Source organism: Myotis brandtii, unplaced genomic scaffold (genome assembly GCF_000412655.1).
Source record: "Myotis brandtii unplaced genomic scaffold, ASM41265v1 scaffold125, whole genome shotgun sequence".
Taxonomy (NCBI): Eukaryota; Metazoa; Chordata; class Mammalia; order Chiroptera; family Vespertilionidae; genus Myotis; species Myotis brandtii.
This window is the reverse complement of record NW_005354385.1, coordinates 11555394-11574000: the sequence shown is the minus strand read 5'-3', so window position 1 is coordinate 11574000 and position 18607 is coordinate 11555394.

Here is an 18607-nt window from a genome sequence, read left to right as displayed (position 1 = left end):
CCGCCGGACGCGGGCGCAGCGCTCCCCGCCCACTTCTCCCGGCCGAGTCCCTAGCTTTCCCCAGGGCGCTGGGGGCTGGTCCCTCGGGCCTGAGCCTGGACCCCTCTGGGACTGGATGAAAATGAGTGATAGTCTTGTTTTGTTTATTTTCCCCCATCTCTCTAAAATCAGTGAAGTGACATGGCCTCCCCTCCTTGCTGCTTTTTGAAAACAACCGAGAAGGACATATGGGAGCAATTAGCCAAGCTGAAGTTTTCTTGAATGCTGTAGGTGACTTGTGTGGCTGTCCTGAATTCATTCTCTCTCTCTCCTTTTCCCTCTCTCTTTCCCTCTCCCTCTCCCTCCCTCCCTCCCCACACTTTCTGGGGCAAGATAGAGCTTCTGGAGGTGGACGGTGAAAGGGGCCATCTCTCCTGCTGTGTCTTTTTCTTTCCTGAAAGCACATTAGTGATGTTCAGGGAGCGGAGATTGCCTGGGCGTCCAGGGGGCCCGGTGCCTGCAGCCTCCTCTGACCGCTCCAGGCCGGCCCTGTGCTGTCTGGGCTCCATCCCCGGAGGGCTTCCATGGGCGGGAGGAGGAGGTATGCAGCAGGAGCAACACAAAGATGCTATTATTGTTTCTGTTGGTAGCAGTAAATTAAATTCCCAAAATGTTTTGTTATTCCCCAGCACAGCGAGAGCTGGGATGGAGCCTACGGATTCGGGAGTCCTGCGTTCACCGGCCTCACCCAGGAATCTCCAGCAGCCATTTCAGGCCGGGAAGGGGTGTATGCTCAGCCCACTCCATACCCCAAACCCTTTAGACCGGCTTTGGCCAGGAAGATCAACCGGGACTCCTGCTCCCGGCGGGGCCTGCGGGAATTGTGCACGGGTCACCCCAATGGTGTGTCTGGAGCAAGGAATACAGAAGTTGCTGTAAATGGATTTATTGGCAACCTCTAACCTTGCTGTGGCAAAACTGCCTTTAAAGACAACTGTTTTAAACAAGTTCACCCATAAAAACTTCAACATCACGCAGAGCTTTCCAGTATAAAGATATCCGGGGAGGGGAGTGTCCAAATTTAAAATTCTTAAGAAAAGGGAAAGAAAGCAAAATGCCACACAATTGCTCTGCATAAATAAAAGATGATTGAAATTTGCTGGATTTTTCACCCGGAGTTTCAAAGGCCTGATGATGGCTGGGCTGATATTTGAGCAGGACATTATCAGCAGCCTCAAACTCTTCCTACAGCAGAGCAGAATATGAATATTTAAAATAAAATATAAACTTATTAAACCAGAACAGCTATTGACTTATTCCTTCACTCTGAAATGTCTCGCTGCTGAAAAACATGGTAATAGGTTTTATCTAATTTCTCTTGAAATGAAATGCATAAAAGTTACCAATTTTTCAACAACAGATGAAAACGCTAGAGAGCAACCTTCATGGTAAAAGAATGACACAACAACAAAAAAACTCCACTTTGTTTAATCTGAAATATTAAGATATAAAAGAAACAACCCTAGAGAAATAAACTGCTACAATTCCCTATCTCAGCATTCTTTATAATGGGTGAAATGTATAGTGGATGAAATTTATCATTTGTATCATGGTCTGTCTTTGGCTCTTCTAAGCTATATTCTCCAAGTGTTTTTTGAAATTGCTTCGTTAAATTGGGCTTTGAAGACAATGAAATTCATCTCCCCCCACCTCACCCCCATCCTCAGAGTTCCCTAAGTAGCAAGTAGAAAAATACATAAAGTAATTATGTTAATTAACATCGTCTTTAGATTAGTTGAAAAAAATGTTGTCTTTATAGTTTCAGAAGTCACAGTCACTAAAGAAGTAACTTCATCACTGCGTAGTTAGGAGTGTTTAACATTCAAAACAGGCATGCAGCTAGCAATCTGAAATTTGTACACAGAAGGGTCCTGTCTCCCTTTCTTCCTGTAGTGCTTAAATAATCCAAACTACATATGTTGGTATGCACAATCTGATTCCCAGCTTTAAGCGGCTAACATTACATACAGTATGTCATACTCAGAACATCAAAGCTGTCTGAAGCTGTAAGTGAAAATGGTACATTTTAATAGAAAACAAGGCCAAAAACGAGGAATAAAAATTCATGGGTAAGGGAAAAGGGGGGATACATTAAGATTAAGTCTGTAAGAAAATATTTGAATATTTTCTAAGCATCTACACACAGGATGGGACAAAAGTAGGCTTACAGTTGTTCATATGGGAAATAATACAATGATTACAAAATAATAATACAAGAATAAACTTTGTTTTGAATCCTCACAACTGTAAACCTACTTTTGCCCCACCCTGTGTGTGAAAGTATTAGCTAAGCACAGGTTCAAAAAATGAATTTTAGCCCTAGCTGGTTTGGCTCAGTGGATAGAGTATCGGCCTGCGGACTGAAGGGTCCCAGGTTTGATTCCGGTCAAGGGCACATGCCCAGGTTGCAGGCTCAATCCCCAGTAGGAGGCGTGCAGGAGGCAGCTGATCAATGATTCTCTCTCATCATTAATGTTTCTATCTCTCTCTCCCTCTCCCTTCCTCTCTGAAATCAATCAAAATATTTTTTAAAAAGAATTTTAATGCTTTTCAAAAATCTGCTTTTCCTTTTAAAAATATAAGATGCTTTTAGTTAGTAATTAGGTAATGCTTTGTTTGTATTTTTAAGGAGAGGGGAAAGCAAGAGTTACCTCTTTTCTTAGGGTATTTCTGCTCATGCCATTCAGTTTAAAAAGTTCACTCATTACATTCCTGTTGATTCCATCTGAAAAAATAAATATAAATAAATAAATTAGAGAGCACATAATATTACATGTTGAACACATTCACCAAACATACATACAATATACTGGATTCTATTTTTAATTTTCTGTCAGTTTGCCAACAATGTACCGTTTCTCAGCACAGTGAAAGAAAACTACAAATAATAAACTGTTATTTTACTTACAATTTACTGCCCAGGGCAATAGGCTGAGGAAGGCGTGAGAAAAGAATGTGGCTTGTGAGTGTTAAAATGCTTTTTCCCTTGCTCAGATTCCAAAGTACTTCTATTTTAAATCAAGCCTAAGTTAGGATCAGAGCCAGTGTTTATTATGGAATATGTAGTATAGAATACATAGTGAGAAGTGAAATGTTTTAAACAGTGTAGTAACTAAATACAAAACCTGAGACAGGACTTAAAAAAAAAAATCAAGGCAAGGTAGGAAATCCAGACTCAAAATAATCCAGCCCACAAACACTTCTCACCTACTTCAGCGCATCTTTTAATGTTTACAGAATTCATTCTGCTTTGGTCTATTCAATCTCCCTTTCCCTTTTAACATTTTGGAGAGGAAAAGAAGTTTTAAAGACACGGGGTTATAGTCAGAAATCAGTTGGGAAAAGCAATGAAATTACATACCGCTACACAGTTCCTGCATGTGTAACGACCCGTGGTCACACATGTATACCAATGCCATGGTCAAAAGTGTACTCATGGCAGACATTCCTCCAGAAATATTGAAAGCCACAGTTGTGCATTGTTAGCCAGGAAGTTAAATTAAAAGAGTCATCTAATGAGACATCTAAACCCCTCTGCAGGCCTAGCATATGGCCTGCCAATATTGTAGAACTCAGCCAATAGGGGTTGGGTAGTGAATTATTTAAACCGATAAGGACTCCACTGAGGGAAGCAAGCAGGGAGATAGATTCAGGAGTTCACATTTCCTTATAAGAATGGAAGAGTAGCTCTAGCTGGTTTGGCTCAGTGGATAGAGCGTCCACTCGTGGACTAAAGGGTCCCGGGTTTGATCCCAGTCAAGGGCACATACCTCGAACCTCAGCGCATGTGGGAGGCAACCATTCAAAGATGGCATACCGTCTGGCTAGCAGTTTAAATATAGATTTAATCCAATCTTCTGATGGTGAAATGGTTTATAAGGGGAAATAGAAATTTCTAATGTTCAGGAAGGGTGAGAAAATGCAATCAGGTGCTAATCCCTCCAATAAATGTTGAGTCTGGCTAAGATGGCTTACAAAGAAATGTGCCGTTTGCCCGGCTGGTGTGGCTCAGTGGTTGAGCATTGACCTATGAACCAGGAGGTCTCAGTTTGATTCCCCTGTCAGGGCACATGCCCAGGATGGAGGCTCAATCCCCAGTGTGGGGCATGCAGGAGGCAACCAGTCAATGATTCTCGCTCATCATTGATGTTTCTATCTCTCTCTCTCCCTCTCCCTTCACCTCTGAAATCAATAAAAAATATGTGGGGTTTTTTTTTAAAGAAATATGCTGTTTAACTCTGAGTATTACAAATGCGTTTTAATATCTCCTCCTGGGAGTGGCTCTTTCCCTATTCTCAGCAAATTGTACAACAAGGCACTGACATAGGAGTCATAATATCTAGACTTCAGTTCTGACTTTGGCAGTTGCTTACAATTCCTGGCAATTCATTTAGATTTCTTGAGCCTCCGGTCCCTCATCTATGAAATAAGGAGGATAGCATAGAATATCTGCCTTGCAAGTTTGTGGGGAAGATTAAATACAGTAAGGTGGAAAGCACTTAATAAATTAGAAAATACTCTACAGGAGCTAACTTTTATTCAATAGATAATAAGCTATGTTTTCCCTCCATGTTACCCGGGAGCCCTTTACAATAACAACCTCAAAGCTTGGTTGGAGCGGTCCAGAATGCCACGTTTGCCAAATGTGAAAGGAAGAGAGCCTTAGAGATGACTTAGTAGTAGATAATAACTCCATTTAGGCTCTCAGAGGCTCATCTGGGGGTAAATTGGCAATTCTTATTCAAACAATAGCAGCCAGGAGTCATTTACAGAGTTGTATTTTTCTCCTGTGTTAGTGTTAAAGAGGCAACTTGGTAGTATATAAACAATACAGGTGTGTCTCATCTTATGCAAATAGACATACAAAAACAATTACACGGCATACTGATTTATAGGAAATCTTCTAAAAATTCTTGCTGAGATTCTTTGCAATTGCCACTACAACTTATTCACATGTTTAATTACTAACCATCCTTTCAATTCTGTGAAGTACTACTGATAAACATGAACGAGCTTGAATTCATACAAATATTTTCTGTAAGATCAAGCACTAGTCAAAACTCTTTTGCAGCTGCATACTTATTTGAAGAACTATAGGTCAGAGAATAGCACCTACCAAGTGTTTTGGTTTAAGAGGGTGGGGGGCATAAATATGGAGAGCCTAGCCAAACGGAAACTGGTTTCATTTAAAAGTCAGTTTGCTGTTCCCCCTTTAATGATCCACCCAATCCAGAAAAGTCTGAGGAATACTGAGATCATGGATGCTGATGATAATAATCATTTCCTAGAAGGGTGAGAGGTTTCCCCACTAAAGAACAATGGAGAATAGATAGAAGCAACTTTCAAGCCAAAATGTGTATAAAGCAAGATTCCTGCATCTAGAAGACTACATTTTAAAACTAGTTTTGGGATTTTAATACAATAATTAGAAGTCTTATCTAAGTCTATTAAAGATCTGCACATTTTAGATTTGGGGCTGAAATGTTTAAATATAAACTTTTGTTCTCTCTTTTGTGTATGTCATGTCTAAAGGTTTCAATGGTTTTAATAGGAGTCATGTCTGCCTAAGAGAAAATAGGGCACTATGTAATCATCAGGAGAAATTAAAGTACTGGCTTCATTAGAGAAGTCACTCCTTATCTAGAGCATTTGCTCTAAAAACCTGCTACTTACTCAAGATTGATTTGACTACCTAGTGAGCTGTAGCGAAAGCCCTGTTACCTTTCAGTGAATGCAAAGCTCTTCCTAAACCTCCTTTTGCTTTTACAGCTAATCTATTTCTTCTCACTCTTCAAGGTTTTCAGTGCCTTTGAAAAGACCACCTGAAGGGAAAGAGATTACAGATACAATTACAATAGAAACAGGTTAAAACAAGATGTCAGGAACCCAAAATAAGACAGCAATCACTGAGGTTTAAATTAGATGGTGTCCTCTTGGGTTCTAATTCCCAAGGCCCTCATCCTACCCCTAGGAGCCAACTAGAATGTTAGAGGTCTAAATCTGAGGACAAAGAATTGGCATATGCAATTGGGCGGGGGGGGGGGGAAGTCCTAATATTTATCTGAGAAGCTACATTATCTTATTCAGAATCAGTTGACAGTCAGAGAAACTGGATCACTCACACATTTCTGGTGGAAATATAAAATGATACAGCCGTTCTGGAAAAATGGCTGGGCAGTTTGAAAAACAACAACAAAGTACGCAACTCCCAGAGGTCCCAACAATTACACTCCTGGACAATTATCCCAGAGGAATAAAGACTTGTGTTCACACAGAAACCTATACACAAATATTTATAGCAGCTTCATTGGTAATGGCCAAAAAGAGGAAACAACCCAGATGGTCCTTCAATAGATGGATGGTCAAACAAACCACAGTTTAGCCATGTCACGGAATACTAGTCAGCAAAAAAAAGGGAATGACCTGTTGTTGCAGAGGACTTGGTAGAATCTCCAGGGAATTATGCGGAATGAAAAAAGCCAGTTCTGAAAGGTTACATACTCAATAACATATTAATATACTACTAGAGGCACGGTGCATGAATTCGTGCACGAGTGGGGTCCCTTGGCCTGGCCGGTGATTAGGGCCGAACAGGGTCATCTCACCCAGTCCCAATTGGGGCTGATTGGGGCCTGCCGGCCAGGGGGAGGGACAGCAGGAGGTTGGCTGGCCGTGGGAGGTTGGCTGTGGGAGCACACTGACCACCAGGGGGCAGCTCCTGCATTGAGAGTCTGCCCTCTGGTGGTCAGTACGCATCATTGCTACCGGCTGGTCATCCGGTTGTCTGGTCGTAATGGTCACTTAGGCTTTTATATATATAGATTCTTGAAATAACAAAATTATAGAAATGGAGGACAGGTTAGTGTTTGCCAGGGGTCAGGGATGGTGTGTGTGTTGGGGAGAGGGTAGTGTGGCTATAAAAGGACAACGGAAGAGGTCCATATCACGATTGAAATGTTTTGTTTCTCTCCTGTGTTAATGTACACACCTTGTGGTGTACTCAGGTTTTGCAAGATATTACCATTTGCCGATCACTAGGTAAAGAGCATAAGAGAGCTCTGTATTATTATTTTTTTTACAACTGCATGTGTTATTAACAATGATCTCAAAACAAAAAGCTTAATATTTAAAAATCAGGAACCTGAAAACCAAAATAATAATAGATAAAACTGCCATTTAAAAAAAAAAAAGGCCCTGTGTATCATCACTTCCAATGAACAACAAATGAATCAAAAGCAAAAAACCGTCTCCAGATATTAAAACATAACATCCAGAGGCCCTTGAGATGAGTGCTCTGTTCAATAAGTAATGCTGATACCAAATGGCAGAGCGGCTTAAAAGCTGGTCGGAGTGAGTCTGACAGGTTGTTCTGCTAGAATGGAGCTCCATAAGGACAAGGAACATGCTGCATGAGTGGATGAATACAAATTGTGCAGTTTTCCCCAGTTATCTATTGCTGTGCACCAAACCACCCACACTCAATCTCTTTATAGAAAAATGATCTAGGGTTTGACTGGGCTCAGCTGGGCAATTCTCACTCAGGAACCCTTGTGCAGGTGCAGTCAGAATGCAGCTCTGGTGGGGTCTGGCACCCGGACTGGGGAGACACAGAAAACCTGGGGCTCCTTAGGCATCTATCTCTCTGTCTCCAGGTGGTTTCTCCACATGGCAGCCCCAGCATAGCCAATTCCTCTCACACGGCAGCTGAGGGTTCCCAAAGTGAGTTTCCAAGAGCAACGGCAGAAGCTGCGTGGCCTTGTCTAACCTAGACTCAGAAGTCACACAGCAACCTTTAATGCGCTTATTGAGAGTTTCTATGTTGTAATAAAAAGACCTTGGGCATTAGAGGCAGGCAGACCCGCATCCATAGCCCAGTTCTTAGCTATGAGCAAAAAGACCTTGGGCTTTAGAGGCAGGCAGACATAGCCCAGGTCTTAGCTAGGAGCCCTGAGCAAAGTGATCTAAACTCTTTGCAACCCAAGGTGAAACTGTTATCTTAATAACTGGCATCAGAATTTCCCTTTAGAAGTTCTTTACTGGGAAACTATCCATTGAGTCAGAGGTGAGAACTTGGTCCTGAGTGTGAGTTAGGGGTCAAGGCATGACAGACAAGTGCCAGATGGCTCTGAGTGTGACAGGAGAGGAATTTGTGTTTGCTTCTGAGGAGGGGGTAGGAGGAAACTGGAAGACAGCAAAAGTCACAGAGCAATGTTTATGAGGGACCATCCCTACCCCAGAAATTCCCTGCAATGGGTGGCTAAAAGACATTTTAAGAATGAGGGAGTGTGCCTTTTATTAAATTTAAAGTAGTTTGTAAGTTATGTGTTGATTCTGTGCCATTCTCCCTCCCTCTGTAGTTGACACATGAATTATACTTTTAGTGACAACTGGAGGCCCGGTGCACGAATTCGTGCACAGGTGGGGTCTGGCCAGCCCGCCCCAATGGGGGCCGATCAGGCTGGGTGGGCTAGGGGGAGGGGTCGCAGGTGGTTGGCCGGCTGACCCCGCCCCTGATTGGGTTGGGGGGGGGGCCATTGGGGGTGGGGCTGGCCAGGGGGAGGGGCTGTGGGAGGTTGGGAGGGGCCGATCAGGGCCCCAATCAGGCCGGTTGGCATCATAGCAACTGGTCGTTCTGGTCGTTCCAGTTATTCAGTTGTTCCAGTTGCTTGGCTTTTATGTATCTAGATCAGCGGTTCTCAACCTGTGGGTCACGACAATGGGGGGGGCCATTGGGGGTCGAACAACCCTTTCACAGGGGTCGCCTAAGACCATCCTGCATATCAGATATTTACATTACGATTCATAACAGTAGCAACATTAGTTATGAAGTAGCAACGAAAATAATTTTATGGTTGGGGGTCACAACATGAGGAACTGTATTTAAAGGGCCAGAAGGCTGAGAACCACTGAACTAGATGATTGTAACTACTTTTTTTTTTTAAATTGGTTTTTTAGAGAGAGAAAAAGGGAGAGGGAGAGAGGGAGAAACATTGATGTGCGCGCGAAACATCAATTGGCTGCCTCCTGCATGCCCCCACCAACGATCAAGTGGAAACCTGGGTATGTGCCCTGACAGGAAATCAAATCAGCAGCCTTTCAGTGCAGGAGACAATGCCCTACCAACTGAGCCACACCAGCTAAGGCTGTAACAATTTTTCAATACAATGGCATAGTAGATAATAAATGGTAACAAGTATTATAGAAATAATCAAGGGCATCTTTGGTGATTTTTACCGCAATTAGAAAAAAAACAGGTTGGAAATCACAGATATAATAAAAGCAAAATAAAGGGAAGAGGACAGGATAATAGGTTGAAAATGAAATAAGAAGGATTGGAAGGGAGAAAAACAACGATAGGCAAAGATAAATTAATTGCAGGAGTTCTGGCTCAATAAGAAACTAATGGGTTTTTTTCCCCCTTGAACATAAATGACACAGAGGCCTAATTATAAGGCTTATTAGAATCATCAGGAAAATGGAAAAGAACAGAGAAAAAACAACGTGTAATAAATCTCACCTAAAAAAGGTGGGAACAAATCCTAAATAAGAGATGGATACAAATAAAGAAGTAGCTGAAACCCAACTATCTAGTGGCAATATTTATGTGATTCTTTTTCCTTTTAATGTATAAATACTTTTATTTTTACGAATGAAATAAAGAAAAAATAGTGTTTATAAATACATATTGAAATTACGTAGTATTTGTATTAGTTTTTCATGACTGCTGCCACACATTGCCCAAACTTGCTGGCTTACAGCCACAGAAATTTATTTTCTCACAATTGTGGAGGCAAGGTGCCAGCAGGGCGATGCTCTCTGTTCCCTCTGAAGGCTCCGACTCTGAGTGATGGCGAATCTATGACACGCGTGTCAGAGGTGACACGCGAACTCATTTTTTGGTTGATTTTTCTTTGTTAAATTGCATTTAAAAATATAAAATAAATATCAAAAATATAAGTCTTTGTTTTACTATGGTTGCAAATATCAAAAAATTTCTATATGTGACACGGCACCAGAGTTAAGTTAGGGTTTTTCAAAATGCTGACACGCCGAGCTCAAAAGGTTCGCCATCACTGGCTCAGAGCGAGAACCCTTCCTTACCTCTTTCAGCTTCAGATGGCTCTAAGCACTTCCTGGTTCCTGGCTGCAGATTTCCTGATTCTGGCTCCATCTTCACGTGGTTTTCTCTGCCCCTGTGTCTGCATTTTTCCCTCTTCTGTCTCCAATCTCTCTCTGCCTGTCACTTATAAGGACATTCAATGTTGGATTTAGGGCCCCTACCCAGAAAATTTAAGATAGTCTAATCCCAACACTCTTAGTTTAATTACATCTACAGAGACCCTTTTTCTAAACACTGTAACATTCACAATTCCAAGTATTTAGACATGGGCATATCTTTTGGGGGGCCACCACTCAACCACTACAGTATTTGTGAAAACAGAAAAATAAGCTAACAGAATTGAACAAAGATCTTAACTCTAAGTTTACAAATCAATTATATTTGCTAATGAAACCTTTACAGTTCTATTTTTATTTTTTCTGTTTAATACAAGTAATTTGATGTACTGAAATAATGCACATAAACATAGTCCTCTAGAGATTTTTTATTGTTACCCTTAAAACACATGCAATTAAGTGAGAAGTGGACAAAATGTTTACAGTTTAAGAAAATCTGTTTCCACTAGTAATTTCTAAAAATGCAAAACTGGACTTTGGGGAGACATTTTACACATAGTGTCCTAGTAAAATATTATATTAGAATGATAAGACCCAGCTTATAAGTCAGAGTCTCATCAAGAAAATAGAAACCAAACTAGGTATTTCAAAGAGAGAGTCTTTACTACAGGAAGCTATATTGTTGGGAGAGCTGAAAGGTCAAAAAGGGAAAGGTAGGTACCCCGAGGTTAGTAGACAGAAAGACAGAAAGCAGCTGAGGGAAGATAAAGGGGGAGGAAACCCTGGAATAGGACAGACCTGCACTTCTTACTGTGTCGCAGGGAGTGCTAAGCAGGATGCTGGGAACGCGGGGAAGAGGGCATCCGGAAATGAAGTCATTGCTAGAGATACTGCCAGGAAACGGAAAGAAAGCAAACTATGACTTCTCCCGTCTTTCCTTCAAATGCCTTCAAATTTCCTGCCGGCACCTTCTATTGGCAGAATCTAACAGGAAGCAGGAGGGTGAAGCCTGGGAACGGTGGTGTGCAGGCTCCTAGCCCCAGCCAGCATTTCTAAGCAGATTATAGAAGGTTGATGTGGAGCTAAGAGACAACAGGTAAATAATCAGCACGCCCAGTGACGGAGAAAAGCAGATCTATTTTTATATTGTTGATGACACTGTAAGTTGGAACACCGAGTTGAGTAACTCTTCATACCCACTGACTAAATAATGTCACTTTGGGGAACACAGTGAAAGAAGTGACCTAAAGGCAACAAAGAAATAAAGAATTTATACAAAGATGTTGGAAGGGGCATCATGTATAATAACAAAACCATGAAAACAGCCCCTTTGCTCCACAATAGGGAGATGATTAAGCAAATTATGGCAGATTAATGTAATAAAATACTCAAAAGCTTAAAAAAATAATACATATTTCAAATAAGTATGGAAATGTAGACCCCAGGGTGTCTACTACAATAATTACAATTGTGTAAAAATGTATGAAAGTCCATGAACAAAGATCAGGGAGACGTGGAGTGATGTAACTAGTTTAGAACTTAAAACTTTTTAGGCTTTTTTCGTCTATACATTTGCCTAAGTTCTTAAATAGAAAAGTAAAGGAGTCTTTAATTTTATTTTTAGATTCCACACCAACTAAAAAGTATGTGTTTCATGTTAAGCTGCTTTAAAGAAAAAAAAACCACACACACACACACACACACACACACACACACACACACGCTCACACACTACAACCCTCTAACCATTCCCACCATAGCACTTTTTACAGCTCTGGCATTAATCACTGCCATGGCCCGAGGCCAGTGTCCCATTGGCCTAGAGATTTTATTTTACAACCTGAGAACACTGGCTGGCTCCCCAGCCTCTGCTCTCCTGCACTACAAGTGAGCTCAGCCTTTCTTCTTGTTGCTATACTTCATGTATCTTACTCTAGGCCAGGGGCTGTTAAAGTTAACTACAGCAATGAATGAAGATAACAGGGTGAATACAAAAAAACAAAACAAAACAAAACCCTACAGTATTTTAATGAGTATCTGAATTTTTGTAAATATCTGTTGTTTTGAAACAATTTCTTCTTTCCCTGCCCCCAAAGTGCCTTACACCTTGCCTGAAACAAAACTCCCTAAACCCAGGGGGCAGAAAGGCCACGCCTTTGATTCACCCCTCCCCCAACCCATGGTGCTTCCCCAAATCATGACCTGCCAAGTTTTTTGGACTCATGAACTCTGCCTCATTAGCAGGCTCATGCAGATGTTTGTCACAGCTGCCTCAGGACTATTTGTATGTGGTCACAGCAGGGAAAGTATGACAGCATAACTGCCTCCCACAGGGACCTGCTGGCAGATTGCCCAAGAGACCTTCCTGGGCTGGCTCTCTGTGTGACTGATGAGCAGTTAGAGGACTTACAGAAGCAAGTTTCCAACTTGATCAACTTTCTATTTTTGCCTTTTGTGATTACTTGAGAATCACCTTCCAAAGGGTGCCTAGCTTCCTAGTCCAGCTAAACCACCTACCATCTGTGTAACCTTAGGTTTCCTAATGTATAAAATGTCTAAAAGACATAGAATAGAATGCCTTGGTTTCCTAAAGCATAAAGTGGGGAAATAACAGTAACTGCTTCTTAGTTTTGCTGCAAAGATCTGGGATAATGCTCAGAAAGCCTGAGAATATCGTTAGTTGTCTACCCAAGATCTAGTCTGTTTCTTTTTGATGGACAGAAACAGGATTTTGTTTGGGGTGGCAATGTGCTCAGCTAAAATACTCCCCCCACAGACTGCCTTATAGCTATGGGGACCATAGAATTTTGTTCTTTAAGGAGGGGCTTCCAGGAAAGAGACAGATTCTGGATGTGTATCTTGCCCTTTGCCCTTTTTCGGTCTGAATAGAATGGGGTACCTGGAAGAAAAACAGCCATCTTGCAACTAAGAACAAAAGCTACATACTAAGGATGGTGGATCAGGAAGCTCGGAATAACCTGGGTGCTCCATGTCTCTCTCAAGCCGCTGTGCCTGGAGGGGACTACCTACCCCCAGGCTTCTTGTGGCATGAGAACAATTAACTCCATTTGGTTCAGCCGCTGTGGTCAGGGTTCTGTCATATGCAGCTGAATACAATCCTGATATAAGCACTCAGCATACTGCCTGCCTATAGTGATACCTTAATAAGGTTACCTTTTATGCTTCTACAAAGTATCATGATGATAAGTCAGATTCACTGCACTGAGCATTAAGAGAGGTTCACAATTATTGTTCTGAAATTTGGTTATGGAAAATAACGCATACAGTTCTCCATTACCAACTAGGGCTGGTAAGCATTCTCATTATTCAGAGACCTGGCTGTAATAACACTTTTAAAAATAGAATTTTATATTCTATTGTAGTTTTGTTGTTTTGTTGCTGCTGCTAGGTTATATTCAACTAGCTCTCTATTAAAGGAGATGATTTTATTGCTAAATCTAAGGCATTTTTTAGAGGGAAAGGAATAGGACATTTAAATATTTTAAGTTTTTTTTTTCCCAAAATCAAATTTCATTTGGTGAACAGAATGTTCATTTCCAAGGAATGCTTTCTTTATTTTTAATTATAAACATAATAGATTAGTTTCATTGGAACTCAAGAATATTGTAATGCTTTCTAAGTAAGAAGGGGGATGGGGAAGTAGGGAAACAGAATGTTGTTGATTCACACAAGAGTAAATCTGAAATACTTAAAAGGCCCTAGGAGATGTCTCAAGATTTCCCCAAGGGTTAGTATATGACACCATGAATAGCCTGCCCTCACCTCTTTGTTTCTCCAAGTTCCTCTTCTTGGATTGAAATATGGATCCATCCCCAACACCAGAAAAGCTTCATTCTGGAAATATAACTTTACTATGGCACAGATTATCAGAAAACCTACCGGGTGTGCGGGGCCGGCTAGCGATCACCCCACAGAGGGAGGCCCAGTCCACTAATTAAAGTGTTCCTCTTCTCTCAGCCTGTATACTGTGTTGTTGAAGGAAGCAACAGGATAGGTTGGGTTAGGCTGCAGTAATCTATGTATATAAAAGCCTAAGTGTCTGTTCGATCATCTGGCCAGTAGCTATGATGTGCACTGACCACCAGGGGGCAAACACTTAACAGAAGAGCTGCCATAACGTGCATTGGCCATTTAAAAAGAAACAGCACCACAGACCTGGTGCCGACAAATCAACACTTGGTTTCCCCCAAGTGGGACATAAGCTTCGCCACCACCCCAGAGCGACAGCCCACCAAATTGCAGCCAATGCTGCCAAGACCCCATGCCACAAAATACAGCCCACAGCCTAGCCCAGCCTGGAAAGAGTGGCTATGGGCACCGGGTAGTGACGTCACGTAGCACCATCTGGCTTCCTCTCCCTAGTGACTAGCCTCCTTGGAGTTTCTTCAGCCCAGGAACATGACTTGCTTTATAGCCAGGTGCAAACATTTTACACTTTAACCAAATGTTTGTGAAGCATTTTCCCATGCCTCATCTCATTTGATCCTCACAGAAGTCTTGGAGTTAGGTAGATAGGAGACTCGGTAAAATCCTATTCACTTTTTATTAGCTAGAAAACGGAGATTTAGAAAGTTTAGAAACTTGACCTGACTGAAAAGAAGAAATGGTGGACCTTGAAAATGACTTTAGGTTTTCTCACTGTACAGAATATAGTCAAACACTGCTACAGTTAAATATTTTACCCTTTGTTCTCCCTGCATGATCTACAATAATAATCTGCTTCGTGTTGATATTTACAGCTGTGTTGCTGACAATTACCTGAAAGAGAAGTAGGGGTGCTTCACTGGGCTGGAAAAAGTTTAGCTACATCAGAAAGCAAGTCCAATTAAGCAAGTTTATTCTATATGTACTAGAGTATATTATTATCTATAATAATAAAAGCATAATATGCAAATAAGCCAAATGACCGAACAACAGAATGACCGTCTGGATGACCTTCTGGACGACCATGCTATGACATGCACTGGCACCAGGCCAGCCAAGGTGGGTGCGATGCGATGGTCAGGGAGCCCTGCCATCGCCCCACGATCGCCCCGCAGAGGGAGGCCCAGGCCACCCTCTACAGGGCGATCAATGGGGAGGCTCCACAATTGATCTCCCCAAAGAGGGAGGCCCAAGCCACCAGCCAGCAGAGTGATCAATTGGGGAGGGGGGTTCCGCGATCGCCCCAAAGAGGGAGGCCCAGACTAACCGGCCGGCAGCACTGCAGTGGGTGGGCAGGGCTTCCCTCTGCTGGGTGATCAATCATGGAGCCCCTTGATCGATCACCTCAAAGAGAGAGGCCCAGGCCAGCAGCCAGTGATGCTGTGGCGGGTGTGCGGGGCCGGCTAGCGATCACCCCACAGAGGGAGGCCCAGGCAAGCCAAGTGATTGCACCCCATGCCTGTTGCCCACAGAGGGAAGTGACCAGTGGTCGGGGAGGGGGGATAGCACCACACTGATGGCAAGCAGTGACAGCAGCAGGGGCTGGGCCAGCTGCTGGCAGCCAGGGGAAGGAAAGCCCCAATAGGCCTTAATCGTCGGCCAGGCCTAGGGACCCTACCCGAGGGGTCCTAGATTGTGAGAGGGTGCATGTCAGGCTGAGGGACAACCCCCCCCCCCCATACACGAATTTCATGCACCGGGCCTCTAGTTATAGATAAAAGGCTAAGTTGACTCACGCATAGACAATCCATATAAAGCTCTTGCTGGCGCCAATCGCACGGGTGTGTTTCAATCTGCCATTGTTGATCGTGAATTTGGTTGACACTTCTATTATAGAGAAAGGGCGAATAGTGATATTAAAATATTTCTTCTAATTAATTTCCTTTCAATGTGCACCGGGCCACTTGTAGTAAATAAAATCTCAGTGGCTGAAAATATAAAAATTGTTTCTTACTCATTCCATTCTCCCTTCCTGGGTCAGCAGGGAGAATCTCCTCATTACAGCCATTGACCCCAAGCAGAGAGAGCAGCCACCATCCTGAATGTGGCCAGTCACATGTCAAACGAAAAGACCTTGCACTGGCCGTTTCAAATATGTTTGCTTACAATTCTTCAGCTAGGACCAGTCCCATAGCCCCACCCAACCACAAGCGGGCCAAGAAGTGCAAGCCTACCATGTGTGGGGAAGGGGAGCACCAGAAGGAGCTAGCAAATCGCTCTAATGACATTAGAAAGATAGCATCACCGAGTGCCTGTTCTATCTAACCCAGCTGTGGGTCATATCACATTAGCTAATTCTTATAACTAATTTTGATAGTTTAACTTTAATTTTCAGACAAGAAATCTGAGATTTAGATAGGTCAAGTAATTTTTCTAAGAATCCCACCTAATATCCTATCTAATAAAAGGGTAATATGCAAATTAACCGTAACTCCATCACAAAGATGGCGGTGCCCATAGCCACAAGATGGTGGCACCCAGTCCCCTCAGCCCCGCTAGAGTCCTCCAGTCCTAGGGGTGGGGGGGTGGCCCTTGAGAGCGGGCAGCGTGAGTGGCCTGGTGGAATGCTTGCTTCATCGCCGTGGCGACAAGGCAAGCGTCCCGCCCAGGCCGTGGAGAGACTCTGGGCCGCAGAGAGCCTCTGGACAGCAGGCACAGAGCGGCCAGGCCCCGCAGAGAGTAGAGAACCACAGGGAGTGGGCCTAAGCCGTCAGGGCTCCCGGATAGAAGAGGGTTCCCTTGTGGGCTCCTAGATTGGAGAGAGTGCAGGTCGGGCTGAGGGACCCACCCCCCGTGCATGAATTTCGTGCACTGGCCCTCTAGTGTATATATATATATATATATATGTATATACATATATATATATATATATATACACTAGAGGGCCAGTGCACGAAATTCATGCACGGGGGGTGGGTCCCTCAGCCCGACCTGCACTCTCTCCAATCTAGGAGCCCACAAGGGAACCCTCTTCTATCCGGGAGCCCTGACGGCTTAGGCCCACTCCCTGTGGTTCTCTACTCTCTGCGGGGCCTGGCCGCTCTGTGCCTGCTGTCCAGAGGCTCTCTGCGGCCCAGAGTCTCTCCACGGCCTGGGCGGGACGCTTGCCTTGTCGCCACGGCGATGAAGCAAGCATTCCACCAGGCCACTCACGCTGCCCGCTCTCAAGGGCCACCCCCCCACCCCTAGGACTGGAGGACTCTAGCGGGGCTGAGGGGACTGGGTGCCACCATCTTGTGGCTATGGGCACCGCCATCTTTGTGATGGAGTTACGGTTAATTTGCATATTACCCTTTTATTAGATAGGATATTAGGTGGGATTCTTAGAAAAATTACTTGACCTATCTAAATCTCAGATTTCTTGTCTGAAAATTAAAGGAGGATATTTTTCCATTGTTTTTTAGGAAGAGTGGAAGAGAGAGGGAAAGACAGAGAGAAACATCAATGTGAGAGAAACACATCGATTGGTTGCCTCCTGCAGGAGCCCTGACCAGGGCCTGGGCCAGGGAGGAGCCTGCAACCAAGAGACATGCCCTTGACTGGAATCAAACCTGGGACCCTTCAGTTCACAGGCCAGTGCTCTATCCACTGATCCAAACAGGGTAGGGCTAATATATAGATTTTATTTTAATTTCATCTGATTCCTAAGTCCCTCCCCAAGCCTCCTAGTATAACATGCTTAGCTGCTCACAACCTTGGGGGGCCAGGGGGTAGGGGTGGGGGGATAAAAAGGGGGAGAAAAGGGCTTATTGTTACTTCTCTCCAGAAAGCCAAACAGCCCATACTTCCTTGGCCTCATTAGTATAATGAGGTGACCAACTGAACTAACCTAACCCAGGAGCTGAAACGGAACCCTATAAGAACAGAAACAAAAGTGATTAAAACGTGATGTGGAGAAGGAGACACTGAGGATGCCAAGTGGGTCAGACAGGCAGGGCCCTCAAATTGAGAGGCAGCAACGTGCTATTTCTGTTCCTCAAAACCTTCAAGTGGTCACTTCAGAAGGTCTCCTATTACCCAGGGTGACCCCAGTGGCTTTAAGGAGCTCTCTTGCTATTATGTAATTCTCCCCTTTAATCCCTAAAGAGTGTTTGAGATTTTGAAAAGTTCCCTAAAAGCATGATGTCGGTATTTTTTATTACTGCTCTGAATATGCTAATTCTGAGCGGGGTTTACATTTCCAAGTGAAGTGCACACTCAAGAATGCCGGAGAGCCTGCTTCTACCTGGACGTCTCAGGCAGAATGTGGCAGCGCACCCGGGACCTGCTTGCACCGGGGATGCAATGTTCCGCAAGGAAAGGCTGGTCCTTTAAGCTTTTAAAATGGCTTTTACATTGTGTCTCATGTCTACTACAAAGGTAACAGTACGACCTTAAGTATCCAATCACAGTTGAAGATGTTGATTAATACAGCTAGATTTTGATTTCTTTAAGTACACTCTTAAAA